Below are 19,906 nucleotides of genomic sequence, written 5' to 3'. Positions count from 1 at the left end.
CTGCTTTGAATCTTCTCTAACTCCTCTCTCAACCCGACCTGGTAGGGATCCTACACTGATGAGCAATACTCAAGCATAAATCGAACGAGTGTTTTGCAATCCACCTCCTTTGTTGATGGACTACATATTCTAAGGACTCTCCTAATGAATCTGAACCTGGCACTTGCCTTACCAACAATTAATTTTATATGATCATTCCACTTCAAATCGTTTCGTACGCATACTCCCAGATATTTTACAGAAGTAACTGCTACCAGTGTTTGTTCCGCTATCATATAATCATACAATAAAGGATCCTTCTTTCTATATATTCGCAATATATTACATTTGTATATGTTAAGGGTCAGTTGCCACTCCGTGCACCAAGTGCATATCCGCTGCAGATCCCTGCGCCAAGTGCATATCCGCTGCAGATCTTCCTGTATTTCGCTGCAATTTTCTAATGCTGCAACTTCTCTGTATACTACAGCATCATCATCGGCCGTCTTGGTTACGGAAGCACATACGATACGAGTAGCAACAATTTGCCCTCGTCCAATTTCACTAAGCTCTGACATAATGCACTCACAACTACAGAAAACACTGTTCTGACCGCGTCTGACACACGTAACGTATTCAGGACACCCCACAAGTTAGGTCTTAGGCAAATACAATGTAACCCGATGGATAAGCTAGAATCGGCATTTATGTCCAAGCATGCATTTCTCGTGGCATTTCGATGTTTTTGTTCAACCCCTGTATCTGTGATTCCTATGGCTCTCTGGTAGTAATTCCTCCACTAAGAACACAGCATGATTTGCGAGAATTCGAGTGGTTATGTTTCCCAAAATAGTCAACAACGACAATCCGTTGCACTGACTGGATTCTGGGCGATCTCCTTTCTTGCATATCGAGCTCTCTTTGAGTGACGATAGAAGCGAATCAACTTCGTTTATAGTGGTTGATGACAAGACTGTAAGCTGTACGGGAGCGTGACGTCGTACAACACGTTGCCGAGGTCTCTGGAAAGATGTGGCGCAGAGTCACCACTATGGGGAGAGTTTACATAGGTTTCCACGCGATAAACGTGCGAGATTACTCAGTGGTTCCAAGATGCCACAACTGTGGCGACCTAGATCATAAACGTAAGCATTGTGAGAGGAAGCCGGCCCACTCCAGGTGCGGGTCAGAAGATCATACGAGGAAAAACTGCAGCAAAGCCGGAATCTGCATACCCTGCATAAAGAGAGGCAAAAAGCCATGTAACACTGAGAGGTGGCATGAGCCCCCTCTCATATTTCTATCTTACGATTCTCCTCTCTAATTGCATGCGGTGGAAAGTTGCTATTCCTTCACACGCGGACTTCCCACGCAGCGTCTCTCGTCACCCGGGTGGTCGGGTGACAGGCGGGCTCTGCTGATCTGGAAAGCTTTAAGCCGACGGGTGTGAGGAAGTCGAGTGAATGCTTTGCAGACACCGACATTGTCAAGAGGCACGCCCGCAGAGCTTGAAGTAGCGGCTGGGCTAGAGGTTCCGTTACTTCACAGAAACTTAGCGAAAACACTTTCTGGCGGGCTACCAGCGAGGCGTGGGAATGACTTGTGTACCCAGGCAGCTGTGGCGGGAAAATTCCCGCACTTTCTGCAAAATAGTAACTGTGATTGGCTTGCTCAGGGCATAGCTCCGTGACGTAGCAAGATCGGCGCAGAAATTGGCGCCAAGGATCTCCATTGGTGGAATGGTAGCGTTCCGGCAATGGAGTGGAATTTTCCGCCGGTTTTCGAGTTGCTGATTGGAACGTTTAACCACGGCCACTGTCGTGGGGGCGGGAATGTTCTGTGTTCGGTTTTTGGTACGGGTGCTCTTGTGGGTAGTTGGCTCTCGCCTTTCGGTCGAGGACGTCGAAGCAACCAGCCAACGGCTCCGGTACGGCAGATCGTGTCCTGGGAGTCAAGAAGTCGGTTTGGTAATGTATGTCCGCAGCACCGGCAGATAGGAATTTTCCTAGGTGACAATCAGAGCTCAGCAGAGCGCGCCTGTTCGTCTTTTTTCTAACTTTGTTCTGTCTTGGGTAGCAGCAATTAATGTTGGGTTGGCTATGTGTTTTCTCTAAGAATTGTGTTGCTAGGAATTGGCTGCACATACCACTTCGTCATAATCCTCACAATGTAGTTTAGGGACAACTTCACATTCACAGCGTTTGTTTAAGTATCCAATTATAGCCAATTTGATGTATTATTAATGTTTCATGTGTTGTTGTTTATTATTTTGTGTTTAGTCTTAATAAATCATATTGTTATTTTGGACAGAACTTTCATTCTGTTAATAGGTAGAGCAACCCCATCATTCCTCACTATGTTAATGAAACCTTCGTTTAATTAACTTATTTATCAAATTAAATTATTGCAGGTGCCAAACTCTCTTCTACTCCACTGGCAGGATTGATTAGAGTCAGTTCGCGTATTTTTTTTATCCTTGTGCAACAGGAAAAGTTGGAGTTAGAATAGGGGGGGGGGGGGGGCTTAGAGCATCATGTACATACGTAATTTCTCTAAGAATTGAGTGTTAAAAAACACTGCTAGCCCCGGCACCTCGCATAAAATGGCGACCCTTAGCCTCGGATCTTCCCTGTGAATCTTCTGATAAGCAAGTATTATTAGTAGTAGGGACACTCAGAATTTTTTTTTGCTTAATTTTTTTTATTGATTGATACCCACGTTTTTTTCTGGTAGTTCCGCGTTTAGTTTTAAGTAGCGGCGCATGATTACTGTTTTTGTTTTCAGTGTATATATTTTTTTTGGTCATTGTTTTTGTGTTCCTTTGATGGTGTGTCCGTATCACATCACACTTTGTTGGGTTTGTGTGCGGTTTCTGTACCACAACAAATCGTGCGTATAATTACAGCGTTGGAGCGACGTTGTTGAAACTTTATGTCTATGTGTAAAAATATATGGAGTAGATTAATTTTATTGTGCATTTTATATAAATTTGTTTTTCATGAATGATAACGAGAAGTAAGGCACGACTATTATCGAGCGACGCTAAAACAAAAGAGGATAGCATAATGGATAAGGGGCAGTTTACCGACGGGAATAGGTTCGGAGATGAGATGGGCACATTTTTAGCAGGACAGGACGCCAGGGTCATTGATGAGGAAGGTGATTTGGACGCGATCTTAGAGCAGCGTTGCGGCCGTGATTATGATAGTGAGGTAGAGGATGAAACAGAGACAGTCACACAGGTCGAGACGGTAGCAGAAGTTTATAATCAAACGAACGAGAGCAGACAGGGGCCAGCTCGGCCACGTCAGAGCTCTAGCGCCCAGGTGTCCAGAGTTACATCACCCATGTGTGACGAGGATCAAAATGATGACATTAACCCTATACTGAGCTTCCTACGATCAATGAAAGAAGAAGCTGACGAACAACGTAAGAAGGAGAAGGAAGAAGATGAGAAACAACGTAAGAGGGAGAAGGAAGAAGCTGACGAACAGCGTAAGAGGGAGAAGGAAGAAGAGGAGAAACAACGTAAGAAGGAGAAGGAAGAAGCTGACGAACAGCGTAAGAGGGAGAAGGAAGAAGAGGAGAAACAACGTAAGAAGGAGAAGGAAGAAGATGAGAAACAACGTAAGAGGGAGAAGGAAGAAGAGGAGAAACAACGTAAGAAGGAGAAGTAAGAAGCTGACGAACAGCGTAAGAAGGACACTGAGGCAATAATTTCGCATATAGGGGAAATTCGTGGGGAATTACTAACAATAAAGAAAGAATGTGGAGAAGTAAAACAAATGTCAATGGCTGCACAAAAAGTAGCAGGCCTGGCCAAAACGGCAGCAATAGGGGCAATGAAAGTCGCGGAAGCAACTTCTAAACTCGCAGGGCGCTTGCGACGTACAACACAATCCCACTCAAAATCCCTAGCGTTCTTAAAAACTCAGGGTAATATCGCGGTTGCGAACAACACGAAACGAATGGAAGAAGTAGAGAGTCGGATAGCAAAACTAGAGCAAAACGGGCACACGAGCACTGCGCGTTCGGATACCAATGATGGAGTACACAGAATTGTGTCTCCGAGGAAAAGCCCGCCGTGCTCTAGCCCAATGACCGAGTGTGGAACTAACAATGCACACGCAGAAACAGCGAGTAATAGCTCCAATAATTGTAGCCCACTTGTGAATTCTGAGTGCCACTTCCACTGTGATACAGAGGTAGCACATCACAGTTATCACCAAGATAGAACAGGACACTCAGCAGACGTGCAAGTATCGGAAACGAGTGACAACACCAGTGCGAGGATCAGACAGGATTTTGATCAGAATCATTTCCTGTCGATACTTAAATTCCAGAAGTTCAAAGAAAATGGAGGGTCGATGCATCCGAAGAGCTGGGTGATGCAGTTTACAAATTCATTACCGGCATCATGGCCAACCCAGGCAAAATTAGAATTCATGTGTGGACACATCGAAGGCCAAGCCGCGGAAAAGATGCGGGGTGTAGCAGTGACGTGTCGGACTTATCAGGAATTTGTTGGTGCATTCCTGCGGACCTACTGGTCAAAGGAAACGCAGGACACGATTAAAGAGGAAATAATATTTTGTCCTGAACTGGAAGTGTCCGGGTATAGGAGCGCAACCAAATTTCTTGATGAGTTACTCAAGAAGAATCAATTTTTAGATAGTCCATATAGCAACGGAGAAATCATTAAATTTTGCTTTTCCAAATTGCCAGTTAGGTACCAACAGACACTTGTCGGCAAGTGTGGATCTGACATAGAAGCATTCAAGAGTCTATTGCGCGAACTCGAAGTAGTCTTTGATAAACAAGACGCAAAGGACAGGAAGAAGGGGCAAAGTAACAAATACCACGGGCCAGGAAGGGAAGACGACAACAGATCGCATAATCGCACTGGTCAGTTAGGAAACCAGGGTTACGGAAGTCAAGGTTACGCTATTCAAGGTTATGGAAACCAAAGACACGGAAACCAGAACGTCAGGGAGCGGGGTCAATCTAGACAAGGAATCTGGGATAGGAGGAATAACGAACGGCAAAGCGACCGTAATTGGAGAGAGCGAAACCAAGGACAACAGTGGAACCAGGAGATTGAAACTAGACCCGCAAATCCTAATGCACGTCAGAGGAGGGGGAGCTTAATAAGGGATTGACGCCAGACTAGTGCGAACACAGGCCGCCGGAATTTCGCACGTAATCTCGGACCTGGCCAACTACGGATGATACATTACGAAGATTTATCAGAAATCCTGCTCGAGGAACATAAAGCAACTCCTCGACAAGATCGGCAGCCTCTTATCACAGTAGCAATAGCTGAAAAGAGTATGAATGCGATAATAGATAGTGGAAGCTACATAACAGCAATATCTGAGGCAGCATACAAGAGGTGCTCTCAGGAGATGGACTGGCCTGTCCTATCGGTTAAGAAAACCAAAATAAAAGGGGCATTAGCGGGTAAATGTACGGAGGTCACCCAACAAACAAGACTGGAATTCTCCTGCCAAGGACACAAAATAGAGTCTAACTTCTGGATCGTGCCAAATCTGGCGATCGACATGATAATAGGAACGGACTTCCTAAATGAACATGAAGCGATAGTTGATCTAGGACGAGGTGAAGTGGTTTTGAGGAAAGGGAATCCCGTCCACATTAAGTTCGACGACCAGCTGATCCCAGCTCAACTACCGTCTAACTGTGTACGGATAAACTATGCGTGTCTGAAAAACAGAAAGGAAGAACAGGTCGACGTTGCGGGTAGGGGAAAGGACACGGATGAGAATGAAGTCGGAATAATGGGAGAAATAAAGGAGAAAATAGGAGAAAAAGTGGAAGCAATAAAGAATATAAGGTGCGACCACCGCAAAGAACTTCATAAATTACTAGTAGGACATGCGGAGGTCTTCCTTCCCAAGACAGGATCAATAAAGAACTTCCAATATGAATTTCGTGTACGTCCGCACAACCAGTTTCGTGTGCCACCCTATCCAATCCCCTTGGCATATCGACAGAAAGTAGCAGCTGAAATTGCGCGAATGCTGAGTGAAGGAATAATAGAACCTACGGCTTCAGCCTATAATAACCCGTTAAGAGTAGTCGAGAAGGCAGATGGTAGTATTCGTTTAGTCTTGGACTCGCGACAAATTAATACCATAATAGAACCCGAAACAGACAGACCGGAACGATTGGAGGAACTCTTACAAAATTTCCATGGAATATCAATCTTCTCATCAGTTGATCTAAAATCGAGTTTCTGGCAGATCGAGCTCCATCCAAATTGCAGACAGTACACAGCCTTTTTAGCATTTGGAAGATGTTACCGGTTTCGTCGTCTCCCATTTGGTTTGAACATTTCGTCTGCCGCATTCATTCGGGGACTGGACGGCATACTAAGCGATAATTTGAAACGTCATGTCACCAGCTATGTGGACGATTTGCTGATCGCGGAGAAATCTTGGGGAGAGCACAATGCGGTCCTCGGTGAACTCCTTGCGACATTCAAGGAATACGGAGTGACTATCAATATCGAAAAATCGAATTTTGGGACGTCCTCTGTCAAATTTCTAGGACATATCATCACGGGTGAGGGCATTGCGCCAAATCCCGAAAAGATCGAAGCGATTGAAAAGTTTCCCATTCCTACGACAAAGAAGCAGTTAAGGGGGTTCTTGGGGATCATAAATTTTTACAACCGCTTTATACATGTCAAAACTCAGAGCAGTCCTAGGTTGCATCAACTTACAGGAAAGAAGATTCCTTGGGAATGGGATGAGGCGGCCGAATCCGAATGGAAAGCATTAAAATTCGCATTATTACAAGCACCCATCCTATCACACCCTAACTTAGCAGAAGAGCTTTGCATAGTAACGGACAGTTCATACTCAGGTCTGGGTGTCATGGTGTTCCAAGACTATGTACATGAAGGAAACAGGGTGTGGAAGACAATTGCGTTTGGTAGCAGAGTACTAGCCAAGAGTGAGAGGAATTACTCAGTAACCGAGTTAGAGGCGCTGGCTATTGTATGGGCGTTTGAAAAATTCAGATACCTTCTGTTTGGTCGCAAGACGAGGGTCTACACAGACCACAAGGCACTCGAGTTCTTGATGACTGCAAAGCTTAATCACAGGCGGCTCATTAGGTGGGCATCATATCTGCAGCAGTACAGCTTTTCGATAGAATATATTCCCGGCAGTCAGAACATTATTGCAGACGCCTTGTCACGGTCACCGATCGGATTTGAGCACAACATGGAAGAAGATCTGGAGGAAAATCACTACTGCCTTTTTTATATGCAGAAAGTAGCCTTTGAAAATTTTATTACCTGTAGTATGCAGGACATCAAGAAGGAGCAAGACAAGGACCCTGCCCTAGTGTTATTGAAACAGAAATGGATAGACAGAAGACACGCCACCATCAAACAGTTCTACCTCTTGCGGAAAGGCATAATTTTCCACCGAAATTATGCCAATGACACTGAATGGGGGGTATGCATCCCTGAACACCTAATAAACAAGGTTATATGGCATACTCACCTCAGCTATGGACACTTCGGACCACGCAAGTGCAATCTCAAGCTAAGGACCATGTGTTACTTTCGAAACATGGAGTGTCGAATACGGAGGGTACTGTCGGTGTGTACAGACTGCCAAAAGGCTAAGCACACCACTGTGAGCATGCAGGCACCATTATACCCAATCGTACCGACAAAATTAAGACAATTAGCAGCAACAGATTTGATGGGACCTTTGCCAAGAACAAGAAGAGGATATACTTACGTATTAGTGTTTGTTGAACTAACGTCCAAATACGTTACCTTTACGCCACTGAAGAGGGCGACAGGACGAACTGTATCACGAGCCCTAATCCGGGATTTCCTACAACAGGTTGGTCATGTGAGTAAAATTATTTCTGATAACGGGCCACAGTTTAAGTCAAAAACTTGGAAGGAGACGTTGCGTCGATGTAAAATTGATCCCATTTTTATATCTTCGCACCATCCGAGCTCGAATGCTGCAGAACGGGTTATTAAAGAACTCGGAAACTTGTGCCGGTTGTACTGTAACAAACAGCACACGACCTGGGACGTTTTCCTTAAAGACTTCCAGGAGGTGATCAATGAGGCACCCCATGGGATAACAAAATTGGCACCCATTACAGCACTGAAAAACCGGATTCCTAAGGACTTGATAACCAAGGTCGTAAACTTCCCACCAAGATCGCGAACGCAGCACCAAGCCATAGTGGATTTGGCTCTCAAGAGGATACGGGCTGCAGCAGAGGTCAGGAAGAGACGTGCCGACAGGGGAGCTCGTCTACGACACTTCCAAATTGGACAAAAGGTGCTCGTTAAGTCTTTCCGACTTTCGAACAAACAAAAAATGAAATGCCAAAAATTCTATTCTGTTTACAACGGCCCGTACCGTATAAGGAGAGCAGCTCATCACAATGCTTATGAATTGGAGACGCTGAAAGGAAAGAAGTCCATAGGACTCCACCACATCTCTCACATAAAGGAGTTCGTGGAATAGTAGTAGTGTAAGTGGTGTACATAGTAGAATGGGCAAATACATGAACCTTGCTATAGTAGTAGTGTAAGTGGGGTACATAGTAGAATAGGCAAAGATATGAACTTTTCTTCGGGGAACAATACTCGTCACATTAATAGATTAAGATTGTTAATTAAAGTAATAACACGCTGCGTTTTCTCGCATAAGAATGTACTGCTGTTAATTTTTGTCTATGTTCGGGATCTCCTCTGTCGTTGCGATAAGAGGCACTACCTTTCCATGAGCAATGTTTTGTCCTTTCCTATCTAGTGTCCATGTTAAGGGATAAAGACGTCGCACAAACGGGCGCATACAAGAACGTGCTCTTAGAAGCGTTCTGAGAAGTCGTGATACGCTCCATAGCGGCCACAGCCAGTTCGTGAGACGTTCATACCAATGCTTGCAGGCACGCGTCAGTGCACTGCAAGATTGTGGTATATTGCGTGATTTCGAGGATGAATGTTGGCAGTATAGTTTTTGCAGAGCTGCGCCAGCATCGTTGTTTTGCAAGTCGGGGTGAACCTGTGAGCGTTTGACTTTAATGGTGCCCTAGACGGTAGAAATGCGGGCATAAAGCCTACCATGCCAATGTGCTGGTTGGGGATTTAGCATGCTGCTTGCGACTGTCACAGATGAATAACCAGTGACTCATACTAGGATATTCGTGACATACTGTGTAGCTGGCGTGTGGTGGGCGACTGAATCCTCAACAGGAACCAGACTTGGCTGGGTCAAATTACATTGCCTCTGGAAAGGTGCGCTTTCATTGCTAAGACTGCATCACATACAAAATTAAGTTCAACTATAAATTTATTGTCTTGTATAGCCATGGCTAACCCAGTCTCCGGAGTTTCAGTGAGGCGTAATGAAAACTTGGATGTCATGTCGTACGGCGCGCACATCACTGCCGTCAATAGCGGCGAGCAGCGAGACATCTCAACGTAACAGGAATTATGTAAGAGTGTTGTATAAGGTAAACAAAAAAAATAATAAATAAATAAAATAAATAAATAAAAGGGAAAGTACGTTATACTAGGATAAGTTAAACTGTAGGATTTAACAATAACTAGATTAATATTGTGGGGGTTTTCTGCCACAAGTGTGGCGCGCGCCTGTTGGGATGCTATTTTTCAGGTCATCAAACCACACACCCGAGATGGAGGGAAGACTGGCGAGCGAAAGTAGCATAGTTGCATGTTCTTTATAGCTCAGTAAAACTTAGACCTGCGTAACAACATAATTTAATTAAAAGACATTGAATGTAGATCGTTGGCAAATGGTAGTTAATTCTTGAGCATGTCTACTGTCGATCTGTATAATTAATAGTAATATTAGTGCGGGCCCGCACATTTAGTTGTTCATCCATTACATAGCATCAGTTATCACACACCATGTACAATACTGAGATCGGTCTCTACACAAATATCAAGATAAATTATTTCCATTTTTTGTTATGATAGCTACAGATAAATAACTATAAAATTAAAATTACAGTGTCTGAAATGACAGACCATCAATGTTTCGTTATGTAAATTTATTATAAAATAGAAGGTCATGGGGAAAAGTTAGGCATAGGATTTTTGTAAGAATTGTGCAGATGACGGGGATCGTGGCAATCCAGAGGCCAGCCGGAGGTCATCGGCTACCTGCAGGAGGAGGGCGCGCTACCTGACGTGAGGGGCGCGAGGGCGTCCGGTCCTACAAGCTGACAGTCACCGAGCAGTGTACCCGAGGGATTAGGCGGGATCCTCGCCGGGCCACAAGCGAAAGTGAGGCTGGCCATTGACATTGACACGCGACCCACGCGCGACAGCCCGCTAGCTCTCCGGTCGCGGCGGCCGTTTGGAGGAATTCCCTGCGGCAGGCCACGTTGTCGTGAGTACACGAAGAAGATCACATATCGTGTCAGAACCTGCGCCTCATGTGCCTCAGGACAGAAAGGGACGCTATATACTCACCTGTTTGGGTTTTTACAACTCACTAGCATTGGCCGATCTGCATACACAAAGCAGTATCGTGCCACACTAACAAATGTATGGTCTCATTTCTAACTTCTCCTCTCTATTAGAGAGCAGTTTTAGCAATCGTCGCTCCTAGTTCGATCCTGTATGGATGACCTCACACACTTGTGGAGTCACTCCACGTGCCATCATCCCTCGTCGAACTGCAATATTGGGAAACGTAAAGTGCTGTCCAGCGAGAGAAGAGACCTAGACTAGTGATGTATCCCAACACGTAGACCTCAGAGACAATTAATCGACATGAGGAGAGCATATCACTGTGTTTTCCTACCCTACTGCCGTGATCATATGCGTGGGTCTGACTACAATCTCAACAGCGTGCTGCAGACGCTCCAGCACTCCCTATTGCTGTTGCAACAACGTAGCAACAACACCCGACGTTTAGCCCTATGTGATGTCAGTACTGTGGCCCCATCCCAAAAGCCCCCCTCCAATGCTCAAGACATGGAACCACGTGCATCAATGCATATGACTCAACATGCCAACCCCCTCAGAGAAACTAATGAATTTGTGAAGTGCTTCGAACATTTCTAACAATGTGATTTAGTGCCTCATTCTCAGCACAGTCGTGAACAGTGTGCAATGTGCACGCACAACTTAATGTCCCATGAACCTTGTTTTTTTAAATTTCTTTCTCTAGTGTTGTTTTTGTAATGTATGTGATACCTTGTATGTGTTTGTTTTACACTGTAATTCTTATTACAAATTACTGTATTGTTCTCCACACCATGTTTTTTTTGTATCTTGTATTTATTGTTGAGTGTATGGAAACAGTGTGCCTGAAGTCCCCATAAACTGAAGCAGATACCACCACTGTCATTGTGAATGGACCATCAGTTCAGGGAACATTTTGTAAAGGTTATTCTTGCTGCAGGGAGACAGAATGAATCGGAGGTTGTAATTAGATTCTGAAAGCTCACAAAGAGATTGTTAACTTAAATAGTATCATGTGTGAGTGAGTTCAGGTTAGTTTAATGATTAAAACTGTTGTAACATCTTGGGCATTTAATTGTGGAGCACTCCAACTCTGATTGTAAAGAATAAATTGCTCCATATTGGCTCACATGCCCGGGCCATATTTAGAGAGTGAATGTCTGTGTGAATCGGTGTTTGGAAGGGGCTCCCTGGGTATGGATGTGTGATGTGAGTGTTAGTGTTCCATATTAAGAAGGTGAAGTTGGCTACATCATAATTAATCCTCCCTCTAAGAGCTGCATTTTTCAGTTGCAGTTATTTTCTTTATAGAGTGTGGCATGTGCAGCCAGTTTGCGAGATTGTTCTTGGGCGATTGACTCACTACCTTGCTCCTCAGTGAGCCAACCGCTCACCAACAACAATCTAAAGTGGCATAGGGGCTATGAGAGGTGGCATGAGCCCCCTCTCATATTTCTATCTTACGATTCTCCTCTCTAATTGCATGCGGTGGAAAGTTGCTATTCCTTCACACGCGGACTTCCCACGCAGCGTCTCTCGTCACCCGGGTGGTCGGGTGACAGGCGGGCTCTGCTGATCTGGAAAGCTTTAAGCCGACGGGTGTGAGGAAGTCGAGTGAATGCTTTGCAGACACCGACATTGTCAAGAGGCACGCCCGCAGAGCTTGAAGCAGCGGCTGGGCTAGAGGTTCCGTTACTTCGCAGAAACTTAGCGAAAACACTTTCTGGCGGGCTACCAGCGAGGCGTGGGAATGACTTGTGTACCCAGGCAGCTGTGGCGGGAAAATTCCCGCACTTTCTGCAAAATAGTAACTGTGATTGGCTTGCTCAGGGCATAGCTCCGTGACGTAGCAAGATCGGCGCAGAAATTGGCGCCAAGGATCTCCATTGGTGGAATGGTAGCGTTCCGGCAATGGAGTGGAATTTTCCGCCGGTTTTCGAGTTGCTGATTGGAACGTTTAACCACGGCCACTGTCGTGGGGGCGGGAATGTTCTGTGTTCGGTTTTTGGTACGGGTGCTCTTGTGGGTAGTTGGCTCTCGCCTTTCGGTCGAGGACGTCGAAGCAACCAGCCAACGGCTCCGTGTACGGCAGATCGTGTCCTGGGAGTCAAGAAGTCGGTTTGGTAATGTATGTCCGCAGTACCGGCAGATAGGGATTTTCCTAGGTGACAATCAGAGCTCAGCAGAGCGCGCCTGTTCGTCTTTTTTCTAACTTTGTTCTGTCTTGGGTAGCAGCAATTAATGTTGGGTTGGCTATGTGTTTTCTCTAAGAATTGAGTTGCTAGGAATTGGCTGCACATACCACTTCGTCATAATCCTCACAATGTAGTTTAGGGACAACTTCACATTCACAGCGTTTGTTTAAGTATCCAATTAGAGCCAATTTGATGTATTATTAATGTTTCATGTGTTGTTGTTTATTATTTTGTGTTTGGTCTTAATAAATCATATTGTTATTTTGGACAGAACTTTCATTCTGTTAATAGGTAGAGCAACCCCATCATTCCTCACTATGTTAATGAAACCTTCGTTTAATTAACTTATTTATCAAATTAAATTATTGCAGGTGCCAAACTCTCTTCTACTCCACTGGCAGGATTGATTAGAGTCAGTTCGCGTATTTTTTTTATCCTTGTGCAACAGGAAAAGTTGGAGTTAGAATAGTGGGAGGGGGGGGCTTAGAGCATCATGTACATATGTAATTTCTCTAAGAATTGAGTGTTAAAAAACACTGCTAGCCCCGGCACCTCGCAACACCACCGGGAGAAATTGCCCTACCTACAGGATGCTTGAGCAGAGACTCATAGCTCGAATCGACTATGGCTGAGTCCCTAAATGGGAACAGGAAGCCCAAAAGAAAGTCTCTAAGCAAGAGGTTGAGGGATGCAATAAGGGCCAACAAATTCAAAGAATTTATACAGAAGATCACCAGGCCACAACACCTCACAATCGCAATGAAAGATGTCTGTATTCAAACAGTTCCATGTGATCAGAATGATGCACCCTCCCTCCGAATCGGGGACAAAGGTCGCCTAAAGATCAAGCACGACTACTTGGGCACCCTGTGGTAGGGAAATTATTAATGACAGAAGTTCCAAATACAGAAAATCAGGAAGAGCAAGTACAAGTAAATAAAATAAGTAGCACTAGTGTACCAACAAACATAGGTACACCAATAAGCCCACCTATCGAACGAGGGCCAGGAATAGATCCAGCCAGGATTTACCCCAACCTGGAGCACGCTTTACAGCTGTCTAGACTGGAAGAGTCGGCCACCCTCACAATAGCCTTGAGGCATGTGGTGCGTGTCGGCCATGAATACGGCAGGGACATTACCTTTCCAGTGATGGAGTCTGTAGACAGAATACAGCTTAAGACAATGAATCTCCCCACAGATTTCGGAGCCCTGCGAGACCTGGTTAAGAAAGTGTTTGAAAGGCGCAATGAAAAATTCGACCTCAATTAACTATACGACCAATCTGTCATCACTAACGGCAGAATAGCATACGACTGGCGCAAAAACTGGCCAGAGTCTCATATACATACATATTTCCCACGTGAGCCAGTTAAGAGTGGGACAGATAAACACACATAATAGTAAACTGGTTCTGCAGGAACTCCGGAAAGTGGTGGAGGAGAAGAGTCTAGATGTAGTTTGCATACAGGAGCCATACTCCCTGGCTGGACGGATCCCGTTCACCGCAGTCAACTGGCAACAAATCTATAGTGGAGCGGAACCTAGAGCCACAGTCATAATCATAAATAAAGCGTTGAGAGCCACCGTATTAGCACAATTTTCGGATGACCACTGCAACGTCGTGGAGCTTCATTCACCCACAGGAGTACTGTACTTGGTCAACATGTACTTCCAGTACGGAAGACAAATAGATGAATTCCTGGATAAGCTTGTGCAAATAGCCACGGTGTTGCGGGGACAAAAAATTCTTGTGACTGCAGACATCAATGCCAAATCCCCTCTGTGGTTCAGTGGTACTCAAGATGACCGAGGAGAAAAAGCTGTCGACACCATCATGTCACTACAACTTATGGTCGCTAACAAACAGCGAAACCCTCCCACCTACACCGGCGGGGGGGGGGGGGGCGGAGGAGGACAAACATTGACGTTACCCTGGTAACGCCAAACATTGCAACAAAAATATCGAACTGGACAGTCTGGGATCAGAGTACCACAAGTGATCATAACTTAATAACATTCACCATTGGAGACAGCGAGTGCCACTGGGACATAGGGTAGGAGACGCAGCTCACCTATAACAAAACCGACTGGGACCGCCTGGCTAGGGAGTGTGACATCCCTGCGTTGCTGGAGGGTGATGTCAACATAGAAGAATATGCCAGAGATCTTACAAGTGCGATAATCAGGGCAGTAAAGGCAGCTGTACCAACCAGGAGGAGGGCCGTCGCGGCCTCCCCTTCACCATGGTCAGCCGAACTGGGGCAAATGCGCTAGGCAGTACGGAGGGCGAGGAGGTATTACCAGCGGTGTGTCGTCTGGCATGAAAAGCAGCGATGGCTGCAGATATACAGAGAAGCCAAAGAACAGTTCCAACAGGAACTCAAGGCTGTCAGGATGAGGAGCTGGGAGAAATATGTGCAAAGCCAATTGGCTACAGACCCCTGGGGATTACCTTACAAAATAGTAAGAGAAAAAATTAAATCACCTATGGTGCTCTCTACCGTCAGGAGTGGGGACCGGATGACGGAGACCTGGCAGGAAACTGCTGGGGTCCTACTCCGTGCCCTATTACCTGACGATAGAGAGGAAGATGATTCGGAAGAACAACAGAGAATAAGAAGAGAGAACCAATGGGTCTATGAAAACAACCGTGTGGTCTACCCCTTCTCTGAAGAAGAGGTAAACTCCCAAATAAAAGCTCTCAAAAAAGGCAAAGCTCCTGGCCCAGACGGTATTACTGAGGAGGTGATACAGTACCTCGCCCCCCAGCTGGTGGCACCTCTCACTCAGCTGTACAACGAGTGTTTACGGCTTCGGACATTCCCCTCAATATGGAAGAAGGTGAATGTAGTCATAATCAAGAAAGGCACGGACAAAGACCCCAAAGAAGCCATGTCATACAGACCCATATGTCTACTGGACTTGTTGGGCAAGCTCTTTGAGAGGCTGCTGGCAGACAGGTTGGCTGCACACCGAGTCCTGTGCGGGATGAGTGACAGACAGTTCGGTTTTCGGACAGGACGGTCGGCGTCTGACGCAATCGCCCTGGCTACGGATGTCTGTGACTCTGCCCCGCACAAGTACATAGTCGGCATCATGGTGGACATCAGTGGCGCCTTTGACAACCTGTGGTGGCCTTCGCTCTTCTCCTGCTTGCAGGAGAAAGAATGCCCAGGGCCGCTATATGGCTGTCTGAGGAGCTATTGTGAAGACCGGGAGGGCTGACTATCGGCCCCTAGTGGCAAAGTCAGTAAGAAAATCACCAAGGGGTGTCCTCAGGGATCTGTCCTGGGGCCACTCTTTTGGGATATAAACATGGAACCACTCTTGGAAGAACTAAAGAGCAGTGAAGATGTGCTAGAGGTCATAGCCTACGCAGATGACCTCCTCCTGCTGGTCGGCGGCCGCAGCCGCGAAGATTTGGAACAAAAAATAGAAAGAGCTATTACAATATTGACCACGTGGTGTCATAAAACTAAAATGACTATCGCACCTAATAAGTCAACTTACCTGCTGCTCAAAGGCCAACTCATAAGAAATCCTACCGTTAGAATAAATGGCCTACCAGTCCTCAGGCGCCATGATGCCCGGTATCTTGGTGTCATCGTCGATGAGAAGTGGAACTATGCATCGCATATAGACACAGTAACACAAAGATCACTCACAGTACTACATAACCTAATCGGAATAGGACATAAAAGATTCCACCTCCCACCTGATCTTATTAAATTATACCATAACAGCATCCTCACATCCATAGTAGGCTACGAGTCAGCGGTCTGGGCACACAGGCTCACGAGGGTCATGCCTGCCGTGGCCGTAAGAAGAGTGCAGCGAAATATGCTCCTACGGTCAGTAGACGCATACAGAACAACTCCAGGAGGGGCACTTTCAGTACTGATGGGGCTATGTCCACTGGACATAAAAATTAGGGAACAGGTCACCTGGTATTGGATAAAGAAAAATCGAAGGGAAAAAGTAGAAGAAATCATGGGGATATATGTAGGGGACAAACAAAGCATCAAAAGAAGGGGAATGGAATTATGGGAAGAACTCTGGGACAGCGATGAAACTGGCCGAAGAACACACCAACTGCTTCCCAACATAAAGGAACGCCTAGAACTCACCTATATCAAACCGACAAGGAGATTGCTGCACTTTCTTACCGGGCACGAACCCTATCCGACATTGTCGGTTCGGGAAAAGGGTAACATCAGCGTGTGACTGTGGAGCAGTGCTGGGCACTCCGGACCATGTGGTGTGCGGGTGTCCCCTCTTCGACGATGTTGCACAACAACTTAGGGAACAATTGCCGAACAACGACACGCACCACTTGCTCAGGCACGAAAATACATTCAACGTCCTGAATCATCTAACTAACGTAATATCGAGCAAAGTCCGCAAAGAATATCTTGGCAACAATCGACAAATAAATCAACACCAGACTTGTCGCGTACACCCCCCTGTTCCTCCGGGACGTGGACTTGGCCAGCCGCCTCACGGCTGGAATCCGCCAGGTTTTCGGAATAGGTTGGGGGGTAGTACATCACCACCGGACTTGACTATGCACCGATCATGACATTAGATATAAGGTTAGTTATAAGATCAAACTAGGATAATAGAAATAGCATAGGAATGCAGCGACTACGTCACCGGCCAGCCCAGTGCCAGGGGCACTCCCACTGGGATTAACTCAGTGGGAATGGCCAAAAAAGTTAGGTTTGTATCTATTCTGGCACACTTGTAACGCTGCAGGTAGAGTAATCATAATAATAACCATCAGCAAGTAGTATCCTAACAATAGAAGCTAAAATCAAGGAACACTAGTCAAACAATAACATAGTATAGTGTAGTATAGTAGATTAACCCCCATAGTGGTGATGGAGTGTAGTAAAAACCTGTAGTGTTAAACATCATAATAGCTGCAGATAGAACTTAGAAATAGTTAAATATAGGACCTACTAATATATTTAGGTAGTAGGTTACATTGTAACATAATAATGATCAAATAAAGATTTTTTTTTAAATAAAAAAAAAGCTGTTTCCGTAGAAGAGTCAGTCGGGGGCTGCGTAGAGTTTCGAAACTGGACAAGACGTTTTGAAACGTACCCTTTGAACAATTTATACATGACTGTCCTTAAACTGACACACAATATTTTGTTAGCGCAACGCAATCTGACTTTCAAAATTCCCTACAAAAGAATGGCCCTGACTAACATTAAACTATACCTTTCACAAATCACTTACCTCACAAAAATCTTCGCTGCTCAAGCTACTGCAATACAGCAAGCGCCACTACTGCCAGCTAAATAAAAGATTCAAACTACTAAAGGCACTAACTACTGATAGGGATAGTTAGCAAATGAAAGATATTAATAGAGAACGAACAATGTATTTACCTTGATATCATCACAAGTCATAATATATATATCAGTTCATGACAAATTACAAATCTCCGCCATCTCTCTCCCCACATCCACCACTGCTGGCGGCTCACCTCCAACTGCGCAACGCTACGCGCTGTTCACAGCCAGCTGCCGCTGCCCAACACTACAATGGCAGACAACAATGCAAACTAGCCACAGACTGCACACAGCACAGCCAGTGATTTTCATATTGAGCGCTACGTAACGTTGCCAATAAGAAAACATAAACAGCCTACTTACATAGCGAAAACATAAACAGCCTACTTACATAGCCCCCATGCTCCCCACAAAAATTTTACAAATTTTTTTTTTTTGGGCAGTGGCCAATAATGATTTGATAAAATTTTTCATAATTACAATAACAAAGATATGAAATGCACCCACTTATTGATACAACGTTGGTCAAAAGCTAAAATTGTCTCACAGTCCATAAAGACAGTCCTAATCGTTCATTACGGTAAAATATAGTGTTTTTCTCAAAGTCTGAGCAGTAGAAGAAAATGCACACGGAAGTAGTGGATTTCCATGCAGTCTTGAAGAAGTAGTGTTGTCCTTCCAACGGAAAGACAGTGCTGACTCTTGACATACATACAGGTAATGGGCCACAACAGAGCAAACCCACAGCAGAGTCATTCGAAGTTTGGAAGAATATTGGTAGGTAGGTCATCACAGAGCAGACCCGCTGTAGTCCTGGTAGAGATTACGGTATTGGTGGGCCACCAGAGGTGCAGACCCACTGCAGTCCTTGTAGAAATAATGGTACTGATGGATCATCAAAGATGTAGACCCACTGTTGTCCTTGAAGAGATGGCCAGCAGCCATCTGTTGTGACTGTGCAGGTGCACAATCACCATTGAAGAGTCTTGCGGATAATATAGCAAGTCCATAAACCACCACTTGTGCACTCACAAAGTTTTTGAAATTGTCCTTAGATCCAGCAATGCTGTCATCCAGTCCCTTGCTGAGTTATTAACACACGTCGCCATATGAAACGTACCCTTTGAACAATTTATACATGACTGTCCTTAAACTGACACACAATATTTTGTTAGCGCAACGCAATCTGACTTTCAAAATTCCCTGCAAAAGAATGGCCCTGACTAACATTAAACTATACCTTTCACAAATCACTTACCTCACAAAAATCTTCGCTGCTCAAGCTACTGCAATACAGCAAGCGCCACTACTGCCAGCTAAATAAAAGATTCAAACTACTAAAGGCACTAACTACTGATAGGGATAGTTAGCAAATGAAAGATATTAATAGAGAACGAACAATGTATTTACCTTGATATCATCACAAGTCATAATATATGTATCAGTTCATGACAAATTACAAATCTCCGCCATCTCTCTCCCCACATCCACCACTGCTGGCGGCTCACCTCCAACTGCGCAACGCTACGCGCTGTTCACAGCCAGCTGCCGCTGCCCAACACTACAATGGCAGACAACAATGCAAACTAGCCACAGACTGCACACAGCACAGCCAGTGATTTTCATACTGAGCGCTACGTAACGTTGCCAATAAGAAAACATAAACAGCCTACTTACATAGCGAAAACATAAACAGCCTACTTACAGTTTTTCTTTCGACGTTCGAGTAAAAACCGAAGGAAGTAAAAGCAAACACGTCGAGACAGCTATTGAAGAATGTCGCGCAGCATGTCATTGTCCTGTCGATTCTGTGACCCGGGGCAACCAGCGAGTTTTACAAACCTGACGAGTGGCCGCTCGGTTTCTATTGTCTGCCGGAACGTCTATTAATAAAGAGCCACGGGAGCGGCTCTAAAAGACTTC

The sequence above is a fragment of the Schistocerca piceifrons genome, chromosome 4 (genome assembly GCF_021461385.2).
Source record: "Schistocerca piceifrons isolate TAMUIC-IGC-003096 chromosome 4, iqSchPice1.1, whole genome shotgun sequence".
Taxonomy (NCBI): domain Eukaryota; kingdom Metazoa; phylum Arthropoda; class Insecta; order Orthoptera; family Acrididae; genus Schistocerca; species Schistocerca piceifrons.
Note: the sequence above shows the minus strand (reverse complement) of the source record.